This window comes from Alexandromys fortis, unplaced genomic scaffold (genome assembly GCF_014885135.2).
Source record: "Alexandromys fortis isolate MF-2015 unplaced genomic scaffold, M_Fortis_MF-2015_v1.1 scaffold_75, whole genome shotgun sequence".
In the NCBI taxonomy this organism is placed as follows: Eukaryota; Metazoa; Chordata; class Mammalia; order Rodentia; family Cricetidae; genus Alexandromys; species Alexandromys fortis.
In genome coordinates, this window is record NW_026067956.1 from 3,228,874 (window position 1) to 3,251,326 (window position 22,453).

The following is a 22,453-nucleotide window of genomic DNA, read 5'->3' on the forward strand; positions in this document are numbered from 1 at the left end:
ACGGCTGAGTTAAATGGAGACTTTGTAGGGCTGCAGCGCCTAGAGCCGACTCTTCTTAGGAGGACTTGGTTAACATGAACGGAGGCTAGTATTACTCCCGTTCAGTGTCAGACCCGAAGGGACTGCTAACTTGTTCCTCTTATCCAATCAACACACTCAGAAGAGCTCTGGGCTCTTGAGCTGGGGCGGGGGGGGGGGAGGAAAAGTGGCTGGCCATTCACTAGTGCAAACTACCCAAATTCGTGTAGAATTTCCAGAAAGGGTTGGAGGCGGCCTTTGGAGGAAACTGGCTGTTGGGGAAGGGAGGAAGCGCAGACTTGAGAAACAAAGTTAACATTTATTGACTACCTACTAAGTGCTAAAGCCTTTTGCGTTTGCTGTCACTTTGAAGAGTAAAGTCTATCCCCTGCCCCTCCCGGTGCTAGGTTGTCTCCGGAGTAGAGGGACTGGCTTTGAAGAGATTTAAAGTTATTCTCTGACCCTGGGTGGCCATGGTAGGTCCCCGGGAGGGGGTCTAGCCAAATATACATCCCAGGTAAACTGATTAACTGGTGGAGGTGGCGCCAGGGCTGGATTTGTAGCTGCCAGTGTCCTGTCCTATCCCCTCCTCCTCCCCCAGCAGGCAGAGCCAAGCAGATGGCAGGCTAAGGAGGGGGATAAGAGCGCGGGTATGGGCTCAGACCTTTGAGACAGAGCAGGGTGGTTACTTCTACGTGGTGGAGGCTGGAAGCCGGCCTGCAGGGGCTTTGGCCCGCATTCCTAGAGAGGCCAAGTTCCCCTCAACCCAACCCCTAGCTTAAAATAAGAAGCGATGAACTGAGTGTAATGACGCATGACTGTAATTCCAGAACCAGGAGGATAGCCTGGGCTACACAGCAGACCCAGTCTAATTAAAAAAAAAATCTTGGAGTTAGAATTTGGTGTTTGGATACGTCAAAGAGTGAAATTCCCATCTAAAGATGAAGAATACATTCTGGTGTTCAGTTTTTAAAACCAAAACAAAGTAAGATTGTGTGACTGTACATGTGAGCCTGGGGCTGAAGGTTTTTCAAATTCCAGGGTCCACACACAGCCAACAAAACAACAGGGGACACCTCTCCCCTGAGAGCTTGTGTTGGACTCTCATCTCTGTGGTACCAGGCAGTCCACGGAGCCACTGCTTTCAGTAAAGTGTTTAAAGAGGTGCTCTGGGATTGCCATGCCAATGGGGGGCACAGGCAGTTTGAGAACCCCTTGTCTTCCTTGGATGTATTTGGGGGATACACTCATTTTTTATCACACAGACCCCAGAGAATCTGGCGATCTGATGGCGTTACTTCAGTTAAAAGTGCTCTCTGTGAAGAGGTTTTCTTCTTTAGCCCCACCCCAAGACAGAGGATCAAACAGAGTCCCTGACAAGGGCTCTACCACTGAGAGACAGTCCCAGCCGCTGTCCCTCCACATGCCTTATGTACTTATATACATGCCTTATATATACTTATATACATGCCTTGCCTGTGCATGGACATTAATAAATGCTTGGTAGCCTTAGTGAGACTCAACCATCCGACTAGCTGATGGTACCAAGTGATGGAAGAGTGAAAAGAACAGATTCTCTGATGTCCTCTTTGGATGGATGTCATGACCACCAAGCTCAGGTAGAGCCCCCAACCTCAGTATCACGCGTGGCTTTGGGCAAGCTGCCTACCTCTGTCCATCGCATCTCATGCTCTGTGGCGTGACTTCAGTTCAGCGCAACTGGTTTCAGAGTTGTCCTGACTTAGGTGGTCTGTGTGATGTCTAGTAACTGATCTTTTACAAATGATGGTTGCTTTTTATTACTTTTTCTAGGACTGAAGGGCTTCCTAGGACTTGAGAATTTTAGTATTAAGCCCGTGAAAGTCCCTGCTGAGCAGGGATGGTTGGCTCCCCTAAGTAGACGTGAGAATGTAGAAATGACTCTCCATGTGGTAAGGTAAGGGGGAGATGAGCTGCGAGCAAAGCTGAGAAAGTGGGGAAGGAACTTCTCCCTGAAAGCCTAGAAGTCTTCGCCTAGGTGGCACCATCTGCCCTGGGTCTTGTCGCTTCAACAGGCGATTGCCAGGAAAGGAGCCTGAACCTGCAGTTTAAAAAAAGGAAAGGAGAGAGAGCCGTCCACTCACTAACGTGACACATACGTAGAACCGTGGAACAACACAGTACAGCTTGCCCTTTGCTTCAATAATAGATTCATCTCCACAGGTAAATCTCAGAGACTACTTCCTAAGTCTGAAATGGTTTTAATTTGTGTGGAGGAGAAATAAGCAAATACCACTATTCTTTTCTGTGACATTGGACTGTTTTGCTATTAACATTTAACATCTAGCAAGTTCTTGGGTTGGCTCTTAGAAGAAGGCAGAAGTCGAAAGGATAAACACCAACAGGGGCGTGTGAAAAGACGACCTTGGCAAGAAAGAGATTATTACCACCCTCACTGTAACATATGTGAACTTTAGTTCATTCCAAGTTCAACAGACCCAGGACCCTAAAGTAATTTGTTGGAAGCATTAGTTAGACACAATAATGGAATTCTGTGGCCTTCCGGAGGCAGGTACAGAGTCTTACTCATAGCTAGGTGCCTGGCACATGCTGGACTAGTAGCAAATATTTGAGTAAAGATCTGGGAGGTAATTGCCCCAGGACTCTGCCCTGCCCTGGTCAAACCACACAGAATGGCTACCGGTGTCCTTAAGAGGCAGACTAGAGCTGGGTGTGGTGGCACACACCTGTGGCCCCAGAACTCAGAAGGCTGAGGCAGGAGAAATGAGCACTCAAGCTAGTCTTGGCTACATAGCAACTCCCTGCTTGAAAAAAAAAAAAAGAAAGAAAGAAAGAAAAAGAAAAAATTAGAAGTGGAGAGTCTCATACAAGAAGAGAGCAGGATGGAGGAGCACTCTGAAAACCTGGGACCACTGGAGAATGCTGGCTCTGCCTGGTGCCAGAAGTGAAGAAGGGTAGAGGCGAGAAGAGGGTATCAGATGCCCTGGAACTAGAGTTAAGGGTGCTTGTGAGCCACCATGTGGGTGCTTGGATTCAAACCCAGGTTCTCTGCAAGAGCAACAAGTACTCCAAACTGCTGACCCATCTCTCTCCATCCTGGGATAGATTCTTTTTTTTTTTTTTTTTTGGTTTTTCAAGACAGGGTTTCTCTGTGATTTTGGAGCCTGTCCTGGAACTAGCTCTTGTAGACCAGGCTGGTCTCGAACTCACAGAGATCCTCCTGCCTCTGCCTCCCGAGTGCTGGGATTAAAGGCGTGCGCCACCACCACCCGGCCTGGATAGATTCTTAAAATAGAAGATTTTTATTGTGTGAACAACATATCACAGTCTAATAGATTTTTGTGCCCGTTAAGGTTTGTATAGACTTAAAGCCAAAAAAAAAAAAAAAGAGATTGAAAGAGAAATTAGACATAAATAGACCTTGAAAGACATGCTATGCTTGTAGCCGTTACTGGGATATCTAAAAAATAGAACTTTCTAAGGAAGAGTAATTCTTGTGTGTCTTAGAGACATAAGCAACCCTACTATTCTTAAAGGATCTAAAAACAATGGAGTTGCTAGAGGGTTCAGCGAGACCAACAGGAGGAAATAGATGTGCGTTTTGCCTAGTGCTTTTGAGACGAGTGAAAAGTGTTCTTCCATCTTGCGCGGGTGGGGCACGTAAGGTGTTAGGTCAGCAGAATATGCCGTAGTGTTTGCTAGGTCTTTGGGGGATTGCTTTATCAATTAGGCCAGTTGCTTTCTGAGCTGGTTTGCTTAATCGGGGAACGCTGTGATCTCTGAAGTAGCCTGTTCAGTTCGAGAACAATTTGTCAGTCTTCAAGAAAATCAAAGTTGTTTAATTTTCCGGTTACCACCCTGAGCGGGTCAATCAGAGAGGGGGCTGGTTTGTGCTGCTAAGTGGAGAACCAATTAAATAAGGAAGGTGTGTTAAAGTAGCCTGGGGTGTGTCTCTGCCTCCAGTGACACTTGTCGCTTGTCGGATTGTGTCCCATGAAAAGGTCAGGCCACATTTGCTGGGGGAATGATGTTCAGGAGACAGTTTCAGATAACGCCTTCTTCTGTTCCCCTCCCTGCTCTTTTTTCTCCCTTCTTCTTCTTTAAATGCACCAAGAAAACAAACACACTGAGAGGTATGGGGGACAGGAACTCTGATACCTGTGGGTGGGAATGTTCGTTGGTATAACCTTTGTAGAGAGTCCTCGGTAAACCAAATTACAGAGTAGATAGCTTTGACACTGAACTTTTGACTTCAAACACTTAACTCTGGGGTGCATATTCGCTACATTGGTATCCACAATAACAAAATCCAGAAGTAACATAAATGTGCACCATCAGGGGATTGTCTTCATATGATGCGCACATACCTGTGCATAGAAGATGATGGCGGTCGGTATTGGACCCCATAAGATCCCTTCCCAGCCACTTGGAAGTGCTGCAGGTGTGTGCAGCACTGATATTCTTGGTGTCAAAAAATGGGAAAATACATTGTATTCATTTGAGAATACACAAATTATCTCTGGGAGCCCCCCCTCGGGCCATAGGTAAAGAATTTGTAATATTGATTGTCTATAGGGAGTCCAAAGGGTAGGAGGAAGAGGATGAAGTTGGGGAAGGAGCTTGCAACAGTTATGGATGTTGTAGAACTGAAAACACCCTTTCGATCAGCTTAGCCATTTTGGTAGTCGTTTTTGCGATTCATAATTCTACCAAATAATAAAAACATTCTTATGTCTAGCAAAGTGGCCCAGTGGATAAAAGAGCTTGCTTGCCTTCAAGCCTGACAACCTAAGTTTGATTCCTGGATCCACATCTTAAAAGGGGAGAACCGAGCCCTGAAGGTTCTTCTCTGACTGCCACACATGCACTGTGATACATGAACGCACACGCACAAACACACATACAGTAAATAAATAAAATATACTAAAAATCTTTGAAAATGCATTTAAACTCTGGGGAACTTAGGTTTGATGTCATTTTTTAAACATTTAAATTTTATTTATTCATACACACATATAATATATATGTCTGTCCCCCCCTTCCCCTCTGTGTGTGTGTCTGTCTGTCTGTCTGTCTGCTTGTCTGTCTATGTGTCTGGGCCTGTGTGTATGCCCATATGAAGGTCAAACACCAACTTGTTATGGAATCTGTCTTCTCCTTCCACTGTGGGAGTTCTGGGGATTCAGCTTAGGCTGTCAAGGTTTGGAGGAGAGTGCCTTTACCCGCTGAGCCATCTCGCTGGCCCTGCTATGCTTTCCTTTATCACCATAGCAAGTTTTCATACGCAGTTCAGTGTTAGGTCTCAGCACTGCCGTACCACGGATCTTGAGGATGTTTTCCATCTTACGGAATGGCAACAGTTCCTCATTCTTCATTCCCCTAGCCACTAGTGCCCTTCATTCCGCTTTACATGGCTGTGAATATGATTGTTCTCCCTACGTCCTATGAGCAAATTACATTGCACTTCTGTCTTTTGTGTATGGTGTATTTTGCTCAACGTCACGTCTTCGAGGGTCGCCCAAGCCCCGTAGCACATGGCAGTTGCCTTCTCTCAGCGGAGGAGGGTTTTACTTTGTCACCACATTTTGTTTACCCAGTCACATGTGGCTGCACACCTGACTGGCCTCCAGCTGCTGCCGGGTGCCCTGTTGCTGTGGATGGCAGTGGAGCCTTTTGAATTCTGAAAAACGGAATGATGTGATCCACTTTTAAACGCTATTAAACTGGATGGGCAAGATTGCTCCGTGGATAAATGTCTTTGCTATTGGAAAGTGTCGTCCTGACAACCCGAGTTTGATACTCAGAACATGTGCAAAGATGGAAGCAGAGAAGTGATTCCAAGGTTGTCCTTAGACCTCCACACACACCGTGGCATGTGCACACCACCCAATAGTAATGAAGAAAAAATTATGCCAGTTGAGCTTTTACAAATAGACACATTACTCACGGAAAAATTTTAAGAGTGTTTGCAGACACATAGGAAAAGCACGTTGAATTCGATTTTTTTTTTTTTTTGGTCTGACGTTTCTTTACAAACTCCTGGGATTTCCCCATGCCCTGTTTCAATATCTTTAACCTGTACCCTGAATCTGGCTTTTGACTTTGGTCCTTTACTGAAGACAGATCTATCTCATGCTGTGGCAGGAGGTAAGTCAGCAGCAGTGAGGCACAAACACTTATACCTGGCAGTTAGTGATCACTTCTGGTGGGCAAGCCTCCTTCAGGTGATGTTAGGACCAGAACCTGCTGGAAAACCACTAACCTTTTAAACTGGTCACATAAACTAGCTTTTAAAAATGCTGGAGTTGGTGCTGGAGAGACTACTCAGATGGCAAGGTGTCTACTGGGCAAGCAAGTGAACCCTACAAATTCAAATCCCCAATACCCACATAAAGGGGAGTATGGTATTGCAAGTCTATAACTCTGGTGCTGGGGCAGCGGAGATGGGGGGGGGCGGGACAAGTAGATCCCTGTAATTCATTGGCCAGTCTAGTCAAATCAGTGAGCTCCAGGTTTAGTAGCAGACCCTCAAAAGTGAGGGCCAGCAAGATGGCACTTACCTGCCAAGCCTGATATCCTGAGCCCAATCCCCAGAATCCACATGGTGGAAGGAGAGAACCAGCTTCCCTATGTTGTCCTACGACTTGCACATATACACCGTGGCATGTGCATCCCATTCCCCCAAGTAAATGAAATGTAATTAAAAAAATAAGGTCAAGAGTGTCTGAGGCAGACACCAGAAGTCGCCCTCTGATCTCTCTGTCTCTGTCTGTCTGTCTGTCTGTCTGTCTCTCTCTCTCTCTCTCTCTCTCTCTCTCTCTCTCTCACACACACACACACACACACACACACGTGTGCACTCACTTCACACTTAAGGAGCTGTGCTAGATTTAGAAAAGAAGCCACTGCAAAGGTTGTTGCTTCTGCTGACTGAGGAAAAAAAATAGATAAAGAGATAGATGGATAGATAGACAGACAGACAGACAGACAGATAGATAGATAGATAGATAGATAGATAGAAGATAGATAGAGATAGACAGGGAGAAAGGGGAAGAAAGGAGGGAGGGAGGGCTGTGGAGATTTCCTTGCCTTTCTAGAAGCTTGATTCTTTTGGTCTGGCCTGTTGCTATGAGAACTTCCAGGGCCCTGGTTGACCTTTGGTAGATCAGGACGAGGCCTCATCGAGCATTCTCCGAACAGATTACTCAGATTTTATTGGCTATCTAGACAGCTGCTCTGTTGTCACCTTCTGAAGCAAACAGAAAGATAATATAACCAGGGATACTAGGAATTAACCTCCAGTCTGTTATAATCTATGTAAAATAAATTTATAGTCTTGGTCTGCAGGCGTGCATATGCTAGCAACCTTTTAGAGATAGTAGCCTTACGCTACACCAGCCCACACAGCCCACGGTGAGTAGGGAGTTGGAAGGCTGCTGCAGCCTGGGGTCGTCAAGTATCTCTTGGGGTGGGTATACTGGTCTTTGTTATGCTCAGGAAGTCTTGTGCTCCCCACTGCAGGAGCAAGCAGGAGCTCTAGCTTAGGGCAAAGAGAAACCTCTCTAGGAAGACTTCCTCTTCCCACACACTGGAAACTACTAGATTCATGGCAGCTGAAGGGTTCCCTTCTCCAGGGTAGCTGCCCAGTTAGGCCTCCTTACTTCCAGGGGACTATTGTCTCTGCAGGGCCTGACTCTTCCTAAGTCTCCATCCTGCCTATTCCCACCTACAGAGCTGACAAGGGGTAGACACATCAATAGGAACCCCAGGCTTGCATATCCTTCTCATCTTCCGGAAGTTGGTCTGCAGATCATGAAAGACAGTCCCCAAATTCAGAGCTAGATGTTCTCCTAACTTCAGAGGGCCTGTTTAGGGAAATCCAAACCCCTATGGCTCGCTCAGAAAGGACTTTCTAGAGAGATCTGTTGCCTCTTCCCCATCTGCACTGGCCATCTCAGATGTATCTGTGGTAGGCGGAGGAGGAGAGGGAAAGCTGAATGGGTCTGGTTTCTAATAAAGGCCATGTGGGACATGGATGCAGACTGGGAACGAAGTTGGGAAAGGCTGTTCTGCATGGAGCCCAGCTGCCAGTGCAGGCTTTCTTGGGGCTGGCAGGTGGCCTGCGGTTTTATCTATTGCTACTCTCTAATCAGAATTGGACCAGGATATTCAAACTTCTTATCTCACTGAAGAGCATTTGGTTTTCTGACTTTTGGCATTTTTGCAGGCGCCCAATACATGCCTTTACTGTGTTTAAACTATCCTTTGCCACAAGTCTAATCTAGGTAGGTAAGCCAGTCTGTGTTCACAGCTATAAAAATGCCTCTCCCAGCGGTATTCGTGACTGTCTTTTACTCTAGGTTGAACAGCCACAGAGGTGCCTTATTTTTTATTTTTATTCTGTATGAGAGATGAAGAAATCACGTGTCCAGGATGGGTGGGAAATTTTATAGGTTATGCACCGTGTCCTGCAGGGTCTCCCAGCTGCGGATAAACTTAGCTTCCTTTTCCTCCCCACTTAAATTTCCAGTTCTGCTTCCAGAAATCCACTCTGAACTGATCGATAGCAACTGGTGAGCAGGTTAATTATAATCGCAGGATAAACGCAGAAGTCTCAAAGTTCACCACTTTGCAATGTTTTCAGACCCCTCAGGGACCATGCCAAGAGGTGCTCATTGACCCATGGGAGCAGGTGTGGCGGTTTGAAACCGAGCAGACAATCGGATCTGATTTGGGACAATTCAATTTGGTTCTTATCTGCAGCTTTCCCTATCGCATGAAGTCTGTCATTTCAGATAAAAAAGGCTCATCCATTGAGCTGGGACCTGGCAGGCTACATTTTCCTCTGATAAAGTTTTCTGATTGCTTTATAAGATTAGACTGAAATAGCTGTGTGTCTCTGTCAAGGTCTACAGGACCTTTTCAGATATTTTTATCGGGTATTAGCTCCAGGAGACCACCCCCTCGTCTTTCTTTCTTTGACCTGGGAAAGAATGACCTGACTTCCAAGATCATAAATCAAGCTGGGCGAAGAGAGGTAATAATACAAGTCGCCCCTCAAAATTGAGTGGGCGGAAAGACAAACAACAAATACAACCTTTCCCTAGCTCGTAAGAACTTAACTTGACCCTGCATGAAGAATGTGGTTCCCATGATTGCACAGTTAGCAGGAGAATTCTGCTGATCTGGAAAAAAAAAAAAGGGAGTGGGGTGGGGGGAGGGGGAGACGTTTTCCAGGTGATGATGGCTTTAGAAAAACACACATAATTTTTTTTCTGTCTCGGGAAAACTTCAATTATCTTTCTTCCATAAAGCTTAATGTATGAGAATATGGCAAAATGAAAAACTTTCAGCATTCAAGCCATCAGAAGTCTTACCACACCAAGCGAGCCAGTGTCAGGCGGCAATCCCCGGCTTTTTAGTTGCTGTACATAGATCTAAACATGGCTATTTCTATTTTTAAATCATCGTAAAAGCTACTGTTTAAAGTCACTCTGCGCTGGAGAGTTTCTTTAAGATTAGGGAACCAGACTGGCTCCCAAGGACTGGATGGACCCTCAATAAAGCAAAGTTAGAGAGTTGGTTCCAAGAACTGGCACTAAGAGCCATCAAATGCAAGAACGTTTACGTAAAGAGATGTCACTCTTAAAGTTGACGAGGGCTGGCCAGTGTAAAGCTAAGGCAGAGTTGCTGTATTTGTTAATTATTTTTGTGCTAGGGACTTGAGCCTGCTAAGCACATCTCCTAACCCAGCTATCCTTGCAGCTTACTTAAGTTCTTAATTGGACCCTTCGAAATGAAGTCCCTTCTTGTAGGATGTGTTGATATATGAGGCTCTGCTGGCTGGGAAATGTGAGCCCTAGTTGTCAGCTTGCAGCTAAAAAGGGCTCCAGGAGACCAGCAGTTACAGGGAGGTGACAGTTCATGGGTTCATGGCACTGGTGACCCAGATTTATGGATCTGCCCTGCCGGTGTGTGGGTCCCCACTTGTTTTCCTGCTGGGTGACTTTGGACCCCTTACGAAGCTTCTCTTTGCTTGCAGAATTCAGGCAAAGAAATGGTACGAGGAGCTGTCTTAGAGCCCGTAGAAGACATTTTAATATTTAATTCAATTTTTAATTGTACATGTAGATGTGCATGTCAGTGTGAGTGCCTGTAGCATCCAGGAGAGAGTGTAGATCCCCTGGCAGTGGAGTTACAGGAGTTGTGAGCCTATTGATAAGGGTCCTTTGCAAAAGCAGTGTGTGCTCTTAACCACTGAGCTATCTCTCCAGCTCCAAGGGAGACTTTGAAAGTTCAACACGCCTCATATGAATAACTGAGGCCATGTCTGTGCAGACCACAGGTCCCGTACCACTGACCTCCACAACCGCAAATGAGCATTCTACCAGAGAGTCAAAGCTTCCATGACTGCCTTGCTCACTGAACAACAGTGTATTTGAAATCACGCGTTAGATGCCACAATTCAGTTTTTTTTTTCTTACGCGTAACAGGGCAGCACAAGCCACTGAAATGTAAAATGAACTTGGGGAAGCTATGGGTGGTGACCTCGGTGTCAATGTGTTGTTGCTTTGCTTTAGTAATGAACCCATCCACTGTGAGAGGTTCTAGAAAGCTCCAGAGATTCATAGAAGGTAGACATCCTTTCTTCCTCGGCCACCAGGCCGAGAATTATCTCTGCACACTCTCAGTGAGCCTCACAGCTGGGCTTTGGAGATAAAAAAAAAAAAAAAAACATGAGCAAGAAGACCTCTAAATGACAGCAGCCCAGAGTGTGGAAGGGAGCTAATAGGCGAGGGTGCAATGCAAGAGCTGTCAGAGCGAAATTTCCATGCTGCAGGAGCCCAGGTGATACCGCCACCTATCGTGGTACACTAGTAGCGGCCAGACTTGCCAGAGAAGGCTTGTGGAGTCCTACAGGCCAGATCGGTGTTGGGCAGAGAAGGTCGGTACTGGCTAAGGCTGGTTGGTGTCAGGCAGTCTCTGGTAAAGGTTGGAGCACAAACAGAGGCATTGTACAAGTGGAGACGCGGATGGTCTGGGGGAGTCGATGGACCTGGCAGCCGAGCAGCGCTTGAGGGACCATTGAGACTGAGCATTTTGGTTTTGATGATGAAAGGATTAGAATTGTGACTCCTGCCTTCTTTTATACCTCCGCTCTGCAGAGTGGGAGCCACCTCTCTGCATTCTGCACCCGCAACCCACTGAGGTAGGCATCAGTGAAGCCTCAGCATCAATGGAGCCTTCTGCTCCGGCATTCTCGGAAGCTACTATTCTAAAGCTGAAGCTGAAGGGCAAAGGCGACCACGTGGGTTCAACACTGGGGCAGCACACAGTGGCCTGTTGTTAAGGTTAAAGAATCACAAAAGGGAACCAAGTCGCAAGTCAATGAGTTTCAGCCCCTAATCCTCCACCCAACACTGAGATGCAAGAGAGGGTGCTTCAGAGACTGTCTGTGAAGCACCCACCTCCTTGCCCTTGTCCTGGCTCCACCCACCTGTGTTTTCTGTAATGGGGTAGCAGGTGGGAGTAGCTTTAAATAGCAATAGGAGCAGTTTCCTGGGAGAAATACTGGTTTGCTTTGTGATGCAAAGATAGAGTCCAGGACTTGCGCACGCTAAGAAAGAACTCAACTACTTGGTCACACCTCCAACATCTCCATCTTAATTCTTTTTAATTTTGATGCAGAGTCCCAACAAATTGTCCAGGCTGCCCTTCAAGTTATTTGGTAGCCTAGACAAGCCAGGGAGTTGCAGTCTTCCTGCCTCAGCTTCCCCAGTAGCTGGGATGTGACAGGTCTATACTGATAACCTTGGCCTGTATTTATGCAAGTATCAATGCATCTTGTGGGGTGCATTTACCAAAGTCCCTGCACACTAGAAGGCTTAAGGGTGAAGCTGAAGGGCCCTGGTTAGCTGCCTTCCTGTATGATTCTGAAACTCTCTTTAATACATCACTATAATTTTGATCTCAATTCTCACTAGGCTATCCTGGCCGGTCTAGAACTTGGATCCTTCTGTCCCAGCCTCCTAAGTAGCTGGGATTGCAGGCTTATCAGTCCCTGCTGCAAATGGTATTCTTTTAATGCTGTCTTTCCCTCCTCATTTGTTACCTGAAATTCTTCATGACAAAGAAAATGGCTGCCTGGAGTGGAGTTTGGCAGGGAGAAGTAGAATAGTCAATTTCTACTTTACTTTTCCATGTCCAATGTAATAAACTCCCCCTAGCACTCTTCAGAGATTATTAAATTTTAAAAAAACTAGAGTTTTTAATCTCCCAGCATTTACGTGTCTTGGGTGTGTTTTGGTCACCTGTCCTCATTGTTGCTCAGCTTGTGCCCCCTTTGCCAGTCAGAACTGGTTCAGATTGGCTCCTGAGTCTTTTGATGAACTTTCACGTTAATAATTTTTTGCATTGTGCTACAGAAAGTTCCAAACTTCACTGACACGTGTCTTCCTCCCAGACAACTGAGGTTTTCTCCTCTGAGACAGCGCTGGGGACCAGTTGGAGCCAGTTCAGCTGGCCTTGCTTGTTAGGATTGGGTTGGTCATCTAACAGGCAAAGAAACAACCCGTTCCTCTCAGAAGAGAGATGAAACAGCCTGTGCGTTTATACCTTCACACCAGTGTTTTGAGTTCAGGTTGAGAAGTTCAGTGAAGAATGTTTGTTACATTTCTTTGCTGTCATTCTTATTGTTTTTCGAGACAGGGTTCCCCTATGTAGCCCTGACTATCCTGAAGCTCACTCTGGCCTTGAACTCAGAGAGAATCTTTGTTTCCCTAGTGCTGGGATTAAAGGTGCACACCACCACACCTGGCTGTCTGCTGCATTTCGTGGGTCTTTTTCTCTTTCTTTCTTTCTTTCTTTCTTTCTTTCTTTCTTTCTTTCTTTCTTAAAGATTGTGGTAAAGTATGCATAACTCAAAGTTCAGGGCTAAGGGTATGGATCAATTGGTAGAGTGTTTACCTGCGAAGTTCTGGGTTTAATCCCCATCACTGTGTAACCCAGGCATGGTGATGCAAGCACCCTTAGTACTCTGGAGGTAGAGGCAGGGGGATCAGAAGTTTAAGGTCATAATAAATAAAATAAATAAGTGAATGTCTCCCAAACGCATGGACATTTACCACTCGCATCCATTTTAAGTTTTTATCTTCTCCAAGGGAATTCCTAGTTCAGTGGCAAATTTTTCCTATCTCAGACCCCAGTCTACTTCCTGTCTGTAAGAACTGCTCCTGGTATCGCATGAAAGTAGATTCGTACCGCATCTACACGTTTGCGGCAGGCTTGTTTCACCAGCACAGTGCTCTCAATAAGCCCTTGATTTGCAGCATGAGTCTGCATTTTCTCCTTTTTCAAGGCTGCATACTATGCCCATGTGTGTACAGGTCACCTTTTGTGTATCCAGCCATCCCTGGGTGGGCTCTTGAACTGCTTCTGCCTTCTGGATATTGTAAACAATGCTCCTACTTCTATAGGAGTATGTAGTCTGTTCGAGCCCTCGCTTCTGTTTAATAGCACGTGGCAGTTCCATGTGGTTCTGAGGAACAACCTGTTTCCCACAGCATCTGCACCGTGTTACATCTTTCATGGGTGTTAACACCTAAAATTCTTATATTCATATGAAAAATCTCATTTAAAAGTCTTTAAGTACTGTGTGTGTGTGTGTGTGTGTGTGTGTGTGTGTGTGTGTGTGTGCCACAGTGAGTGTAGAAGTCAGGACAACTTGTTGCAGTCGGTTCTTTCTTTCTACCATGTGGGTTCTGGAAATTGAACTCGGGTCATCGGGCCTGGCGGAAGTGCCTTTTATTTGATGAGCCATCTTAGGGGCTCCAGAATCCCACTGTTGAGAACTACAGCCTAAGGGTTCATTAGCACCCAAACACTCTCAAGACAATGTTACTAACATTCCCACTGGGAAAGCTCCCCATCCACATCTGCCTGGTTCAGTTCCTTCTTTCCCTCACTTTCATTTAGTTAGTTTTCCTTTACAGCGCTGGAGACAGGACCCAGCGCCTTGTGTGTAGCAGGCAAGCACAATCTGAGCTGCATCCCTCATTTGCCTCAAGTTTTCCTAGTTTTTGGCTTTGGGGTCCTTTGTAACCATATGAGCCGCTCATATGTAGCCGCACCCGCCTCTCTCCCTCAATGGGCAACCCTACCTGGGCATTGTGGTTCTCATCACACATGTTCTCACGCTCCCCGATCGGGGTAGCAAGGTAGCCATGGTGGCACTAGATAAAAGAGGACCTTAAAAATCAGACAGAGGAAACTCAGGCTTTATGAATGCAGGGCGGGTGAGGCAGTAAACTAGAAAATGTACACAGGACTGTGTGTGTGTGTGTGTGTGTGTGTGTGTGTGTGTGTGTGTGATGTATCCAGGTAGAGTTCTCAAGTACATGGCCCGTGCTCTGTCTCTCTATACCTCATGCTACTTACTGGGGTTGGCTTGTTTGCTTGTTTTTTCTTGTTTTTGAGACAGGGTTTTATGTAGCCCTTGAATAAACAAGCTATGTAATAGAGGATGGCCTTGAGCCTCTGATCCCCCTGTCTCCTCCTGGGGTTGTGAGTGTGTACCATGCCCAGTTATCGCTGTGCTGGGGTTTCATGCATCCTAGACAAACAATCCCACAGCTAAGCCACATCTCCTTGCTGATGCTGTAGTTTTTCTGGTTTTCACTGGACTGAAGGTTATCTGTAGAGCAAGAATTCACACTTCATTTTTGTGTCTAAAATCTTAGTAAACTCAAGTGCCCTCTCCAAATTATGCCTTGAAAACCATACCTGGGCTCATACCTTGGTCCCATAGTGTTCTGGGGTGGGGCGAGGAGGGCAGCGGTGCCCTTTTAGGTTTCACAGGGTGCCACCTGTATCAAGACCTGGGGTTTGGGCCTGCAGTTTGTCATTTCACATTGCTGGGGGCTGAGTCTATTCTTTCCCAACTTCCTCTGCTGAGTGGAATCCGGGTTCCTCCTTGGAGAGGGGAGGGGAGGGAGTCGCGTGTACCAGGGCCTGTCTCTCAGCCTCTTCATAACAAAGGGCTGAGGAGCTCCGAGATCCTCTGTAGACCCAAATTCCCAGTCAGACTCTGTTTAAAGCCTGTAAGTGCCTGTTGACTTTGGAGGCGAGCTCTGCCCGCCTGCAAGTGCTTCACAGAAGTGACAGGACACTTTCCTTCGGGGAATGTTGATATTAAGTTTCCTGCCCTGTGTAAACACGCCTCCAGAAATGGCATTAATAATGGAGACCTGTTCCCCGGACAGAACAGAGGGATGGCGGTGAGGAGAGGAAGAAGGGGAGAGCTGGCCACATGGACAGTGTAACCAGCTGTGCGCATGAAGGGGGGAGTCCTTGTTGTCAAACTTTCTGTTCTCATTTTCAGAACTTTTGCTTATGCTCCTTACTGGGACTTGCAGCTTTCTGTGACTTGGCAGGTGAAAAATGAGAGCCAGGGTCTTGCGAGTAGGAAGCCAGTCTGGAGAACGACACCTGATTTGAAATCCTGCCTTCATTCTTTGCAAGGTCCTCCCTCCGGTTTTCACATCTATAACTAGAGGTGTGGCTCAGTTGAAAAGCTCTTGCCTAGCGTGCATGAGGCCCTGGACTCCATCCCAATCAGAGAAACAGAGCAGGGCTTGCTGCCTGTCTTGAAGGAAGTAGGCAGGCCAGCCTAGGCTTCTGGTTCTTGGTGAAAATGACCTGACGGTGCCTCCTAGGTATGTGGGCCTTTCTGGGTCTGGAATCGTAAAGCTAAGGATGGAGTGTAGTCTTGGGATGTAATAATGATTATGGGCTGGGGAGGAGGAATAGAGCCTGGGTCCTAGCTCAGTTGGTAGTGTGCTTACTTAGCATATATAAAGCCTATCACTACATAAACTGTGCATGGGGGCACACACCTGTAATCCTGCTTGGGGTATGGAGGCAAGAGGATCAGAAATTCAAGGTCACCTTCAACTAGATAATGAGAAAAGTGAATGACACTTGTGTGGGTGCTTGATCTCAGGAGCAGGATTTTTGTCTGACTGTCTTCAAGGGTTGACGATTGCAGGTAGGCAGAAGCAACAGAGATGGATACTGACCGTGTCCCCAGGACTGGTCTAATGCCTTGGGGACGCCGTGACATGTGGAGACATTAGACCCCAGCACTCACTGTTCCTTACTTCCACATGGCATCTTTTTTTCAGTGACTCTTGTGGGCAGGAGCTGCCATGTCCAAGGATAGATAAAGAAATGACAGTTATAGGACCCCCGCTAACACAAGAATATCTGCCAGGATTGAGCAGCCTAACTTCCCATTGCCTGTGTCAGCAGATTTGGCTGACTTATAAACACAGTACTAGGGGGAAAGAAACATAACTGCCCAAAGGTGGCAGTGACCTAGTGTCTACGAAGGGGACAGAGTGGGTGGGTAACAGACGCATATTGAACACATCCAGCCTTAGAAAGGAAGAACATTCTGGAATAGGCCACACCAGGGATAAATCCCAAGGACACCGTGTTAAGTGAAATAAGCCAATCACAAAAGAACCAAATGTTGTAAAATTTCCTTTGTATGAGACATGGAGAAGTCCCAGAAGCAGAGACTGGGGATTCCTGGGGGAAGGGGGAGTTAAGTGCTGGTAGGTACAGAGTTGTGGCTCTGAAAAAAATGTTTTTAAAATCTCTGGAGATTGTTTGCACAATGGTGTAAATATGTTAAATTCTATTGAACTATGCCTTTCAGAATGCCTGACATGATAAAGTTTATGTATTTTTTAACCATAATTAAAAATACAGAAAGGTGGAGAATGGGGAAAGTGTCATTTGTGGGGAGCAATGACTTCTCTCCCCAACAACAATTCTTTCCTTCCGCAAAGGTGGCAGTGAGAAGCGGGTAGAACTCTACTCCAGATTTGAATTAGTCTACATGGTTACTTTGTCTTTTTGGAGGCAGGGTCTTATGTATCCCAGACTGGCCTGGAACTTGCTAAGTAGTCAGGGATGACCTTGAACTTCTGATCCTCCTGACAGCTTTTCAAGTGCTGGTTATAGGAATAAGAAACCATGCCCTCAAATGTGGTGCTGGAGATTGAACCTAATGAACCAGGCAAGCCCTCTGCCAGCCTAGACACAGTCCCAGCGCCAGCGCCTTCAGTAGCTACTGAAGTAACTGCTCCACACTTTCCCTGGGATATAAAGGGATGGATTGAGCTCCGAGCCCTTTTCTCTTCAAGCTGTCCCGGTAGGACAGCCCAGGTGCCTAACCTCAGAGAGTGCAGAGGGCTGAGCTGGATGATGTCTGTGTGTGCCCTCCCACAGCGTGGTGTGGTGGACGGGCCTCCCTCCTACAGCATGGTGCAGAGGCCTCCCTCCATCTGCTTTGTATTTGACTTGTAGATGTTTTCTGGGCTGAAGAATTCTGAGGCTAAAGACAAATAAAGGAGAAAGAAAACAAATCTAATCAAAGTATGAAGTATATTCAATATCTACATACTTATGATTTAGTTTTGCACCAAAATCTGGTTTGGGAGAAAAGAGTGACTGTTAATTTTGATTGACAGTTTGATTGGGTTAAGCTATGCCTAGGGGAGGCTGGAGACGGCTCAGAGTGTGACCTGCTTTTCCAAAGAACCCATGCTTCATTCCCATCACCCATGCTAGGAGGCTCACAAGCACCTGTCACTCCAGCTCCAGTTCCAGGGGGTTCAATGCTCCTGAATTCCAAGTGCACCTGCGCTCACACACTCATAGCCACACACAGAGAGAAGGGCAGGGGTAAAGAATTAAACAGTTTTTTAAAAAAGTAACATCATTGTAGAAAAATCACTGGAGACACACCTCTGAGTATGCCTGTGAATGTGTCACAAAAATTTGATTTAGGAAGAAAAGTGTGGGTAGTGCTGGGTGGCGCTATCCCATGAGCTGGAGTCTGGGATCAAATTAAAAGGAAAACAGGCAAAGGCAAGGAAAGATGGATGTCAGCACCCATCTCTGCCTACCGTATCTAAGAAACAACTGCCACAAACTCCTGCCACCGTAGGTGGAACCCCAGCCTCCAGGCCTTGCCCCACGATGGACAATATCCTCTCGAAGAGTAATTCAAAGAGCACGGTCCCTCCTTATGTTGTTTATGTCAGATGTTTTCTCCCAAACATGGGGGAAGTAACACACAGCCAAGACAGCTCAATGCTATTCTATCAAGTATATTTATGATAGAATCATATTTATCAAGGACAAAATAGGCGATTCGAGACAAAAGTGACCAACTGCCATTTGCACCCATGGAGGACACTGGAGCGGACTGCAGAGGGACAGCAGGTGACAGAACTGGAGTGAGTCTCGCTGGGAGGTGACAGAACAAGGGTTTGCCTTCTCTGCTTCCTTCCTCAAGGCCACTCCATCAGTTAAAACAAATAAGGAAAAAGTTTCATCATCAGCCAATTTAGCGTGCTGGGATTTTCTGCCAAATGTAATAGAAATGCAGGAGGCACCGAGGGGGCAAGGCTGAGAGCCATCTCCCCCACCTCCGCCTGGTCTAGTCTCCTTGTTGACGAAGCAAATGTGTTTGGAAATGAAATGTGGATGCTTTGGTTTCTTAGTTGAAAGATTGTCAACTCAGTAAACAAATGAGTAGTGCCTGGGGTGTACCCATAAAAGAAGCCCCGAGAGTGGGGAAGACACCGAAATCTTGGAGTAGGGAGCACGGAAATATTTTCTATTTCAACCCCCCCCCCAACAAGTCTATACATTTATTGCTGTCTCAGGAAACAGCCCAATAGGATTTCTTAAATGCAACTTGTCAAGTTGATTATAGAATTTCTGTGGAAGAGTTATTGTATGAGAATAGCCAAGATAACTTTTTAAAAACAAAGACTTTTAAGAAAAGGGAACTTTCCTTATCAGAAATCAAAACAAACCAACGAGGTCCTGGCACAGAAACGCACGCTGCGCTCACTGTTCATTACAGCCCTGTTGCGAGTAGAAGTGAAAAATTACTTATTGGAAGCCAGCCAAGGCGTTAGGTCCCGGGAGGCAAGCACAGAAAGACTGGCATTAGCACGGCTTCCTTTCCAGCATCAGGACCAGCTGAACAGCTGTGGGGACTGGAAGACAGAATGTAAATGTTATGTCCTGTTACCGTGTAAAAACTAAGAAGCTCTCTCAAAAGAGTGACGTTAAGGGAGCTGGAGAGATGGCTCAGCAGCGAGGAGCCCTGACTGCTTGCTCTTCTGTTCCCAGCGCCCACAGGGTGGCTCACAAACCAGCTAAGTCCAGTCCCAGGGGATCTGATGCCCTCTTCAGACTGCTCGCTACAGGCATGGTATGCACAAGGTGCATAGACACACACACATGCAGGCAAAACAGTCACGCACATAAAATAAATCTAAGAAATACGCTTAAAGGAGTGAACCTGATCTGTGCCGATGCAGAAAATGCCCAGGACACATGCTTTCAGGGAGTAACTGAGCTGTAGAGGAATGGGTATTGTAGGCTGCCCCCTAAGATAAGTACGCATTTATCTCTTCTGTCATCCTGAAGAGGTGAGCTTGCGAATGGGACTTACCTTGAAGTCACCTTGCAGCCAACTAGCAGAGGGCTTTTGTGTTGCTCTGCCCCATGGAAGGAATGAGTCACCTTCAGTCTGAATGCCAGCTGGAGGGCCAGCAAGACAGCCAGCTCAGCAGGTAAAGGCACTTGCTGCCAAGTCCAACCAAGTCCTGAAAACTGTTCCCTGACTTTCCTACACACTCCACGGCACATGCCTACCTCCCAATAAACAAAAACATAATTTTAAAAATTAAAACCCCAGAATGGAGCACAGGTACATGCCAGAACTATGACTAATTTGCAGCTGACATGTACTGCAAATTACAGAGAAAGGTCCTTAGTGTTATTATAAGCTAATTATAGGTTCTATTGAGATTTGGAAGACGTTTATTACCACATAAGCTAACAATGGCTGACTGGTACATTTCTAAACCACCCCAACCCCCGACAACTAAGCAGAAGTCACTTATGCAAATACTTCTTGGCATGGCTGTAACAAGTCCATTATACGATAAAACATAACAAAACCCTTTTTCTCCTATAAAGAGATATGTACAAGGATGCTTGCTTGAGGCATTGCTACTAAAACAAAACTTGGAGACAACCAAAAACCAGCTAATCCACCTCAGTCCGGCTGCTATAGAATACCTGAGACTGGGTAGCTAAAGTGTATATATTTAGCGTGGAACCAGGGATGTCCGAGATCAAAGTGCTGGTATATTTAGTGAGGGAACTCTTTGTGGCTTGTGGATTATGATGTACCCTCAAATGAGGTGAGATAGATGTCCGTTCATTTTTCTCTTATAAGGGCATTCATTCCATCCGTGAGTGCTTCAATCTCATGACACAATCACCTCTTGAGAGGCCCACGTCATCATGCTGGGTTTAGGATCTTATACAAATTGCTGGCTGGAGGGACACAAACTGTCTCAGTGAGCCGGCGGCTAAGGGAACGTGACGGATTGAGATAATGAAAACACAGACAACGGGTCCACACTGTGGAGTGGACCTGAGACAGAATTACAGCGCCTAAAGGGAAGGGGCTACATCTGCAATGCTCTGTTTGTGTAAAACTATCCGAAGCAGGACCTGCGGTAGCGGAGCAGCAGGCATGTGCTTAGCATGCAGGAGGCCCGAGTTCAATCCCCAGGGCTGGGGAAAGGAATAGGAAGCAAACACCAATATGACAACATACTGAGGATTTGACAGCGCCAGGTGGTGGGTGCCATCGTTTGCTGTGCTCTCGTTTATTCAGTGATTGATATGGTTTATTTTTTTTAAGTAAGTATAAATTCACTGTAGAGCATGAAGCACTCCTGTAAAAAATTTTAAAAAGTACAAGATTATATTACATTGTACAGAGATATATGTGTGCAAAAGTATAAAAGTAAGCCGGAAAATTTATGTGTTAAGTTCAAAAGATTGGCTCAGAGATGGTGGAAGAAGAATACAAGTAATTTTTTTGTAGTTTTCTATAATTTAAAAGTTTCCTAAAAATAATAATTATAATTAAGAAAATAGACATATTGAAAAGTATAAATTTGTCAGCCACCATTACTAGGGATGGATGCTGGTGACAGGAGAGACTTAAAAAATGAGACACTCTCTTTTAAAGCATAGTTGGAGTTTTATAGCAATTTTAATTTATATAGCTTAAATATAAAATTTTAGGTATAAATCAGGAGAAGAAAACCTAAAAATATATTAATCTGGAGCATTGTAATGGAGTGTCAAGTCAGGTGACTCCGCAAGCAGGAAGTCAGAAACCATCTTTCCTACAGACTTCATTTTCAAGTGGAAACCAGTTGAACCAACTATGGTAAACATTCCCACTTCTGGTTGCTTCTGCAATCAGTTTCCATGGCTCTGTGCTGCCCACAGTGCCCTCTAGGGGTTGGAGGACCTTCCTCAGGACCATGTTATGTGGATGGAAAGAGACTGGGAGCCCTTTTGCTAACCAGCTGTGGCTCTGTCTTTTGAAGTTATTTTAATTTTGATTTTCTTTAAAGAAAGCTTTCTACAGCTTATAAACAAAGGACAAACAACAACCACCCACCACCACAACAAAACAAGCAAACGAAAAACCTCTCATTGCAGAAAGAGCAATGTGCAGACAGCATTTGATGTATTAATTTGAATAATTGTCATTTAGGGAGGGAGCGCTTGAGTCATAGATTGTCTATTTATTTCATGTGTATGGACTGTTTGGCTGGCGTGTATGTCTGTGTACCATCTGTCTGCCTGGTGCCCTTGGAGGCCACAGAAGAAGAGACTGATGGATTCCCTGGAATTTCAGTTACAGACACCAGCTCCCTGTGGTGCTGGGAATCAAACTAGTGTTCTTAACAGCAGTGCTATCTTCCCAGCCCCAAACTTAGTCCTCTATACAACACCCTCTTTTTTGGGGGGGCGGGAGGGAGGAAGGGGGAGAGACTGGATCACGGCGCGTGTGACAGTCTCCTGAGCCTATAGGAGGATGCAGTTGATCTGTCTTTATTTTTGGTTTTGCTTTCTGTTCACCGTACTCAGAACTGAACAGAACCTTGCCGACTCACATCAGACTCCATATTTCATTCAGAAAGTTTGCAGCGTTTCAGGGTAACTGGGTACATTAGCAGGAGAAGATGTTAAGTGCAGGCGATTGGGCTTAACCTTGGTTTGATTAAGTAATCCCCGAGAAACCCCAACAGGGAAGACAGACTTGGTGGATGATTTTCAGCACCCTGGCTCCCCTCCCTCCCCTTCGAAAAGGCGTAAATCTCCCCTGAAACACCTCCCAAGTGTCCAGGGCAATAAAGAGGTCACATTATATCTCCATAAATCTCCCCTCTGGCTGGCTGGCTGCTGCCATTCTGTCCCAGAGAGGAAGTTGTTTTCTTTCTGACAGTGGCTGCAAGCCTGGAAGGAAAAG

General features: G+C 45.9%; 1 protein-coding gene across 6 annotated transcripts in view; it reads left to right on the plus strand.

The window, feature by feature from the left end:
* The window catches only part of Gata4 (GATA binding protein 4), a 69,464-nt gene that overhangs the window by 31,109 nt on the left and 15,902 nt on the right, over positions 1 to 22,453 (plus strand). The window lies entirely within an intron of this gene.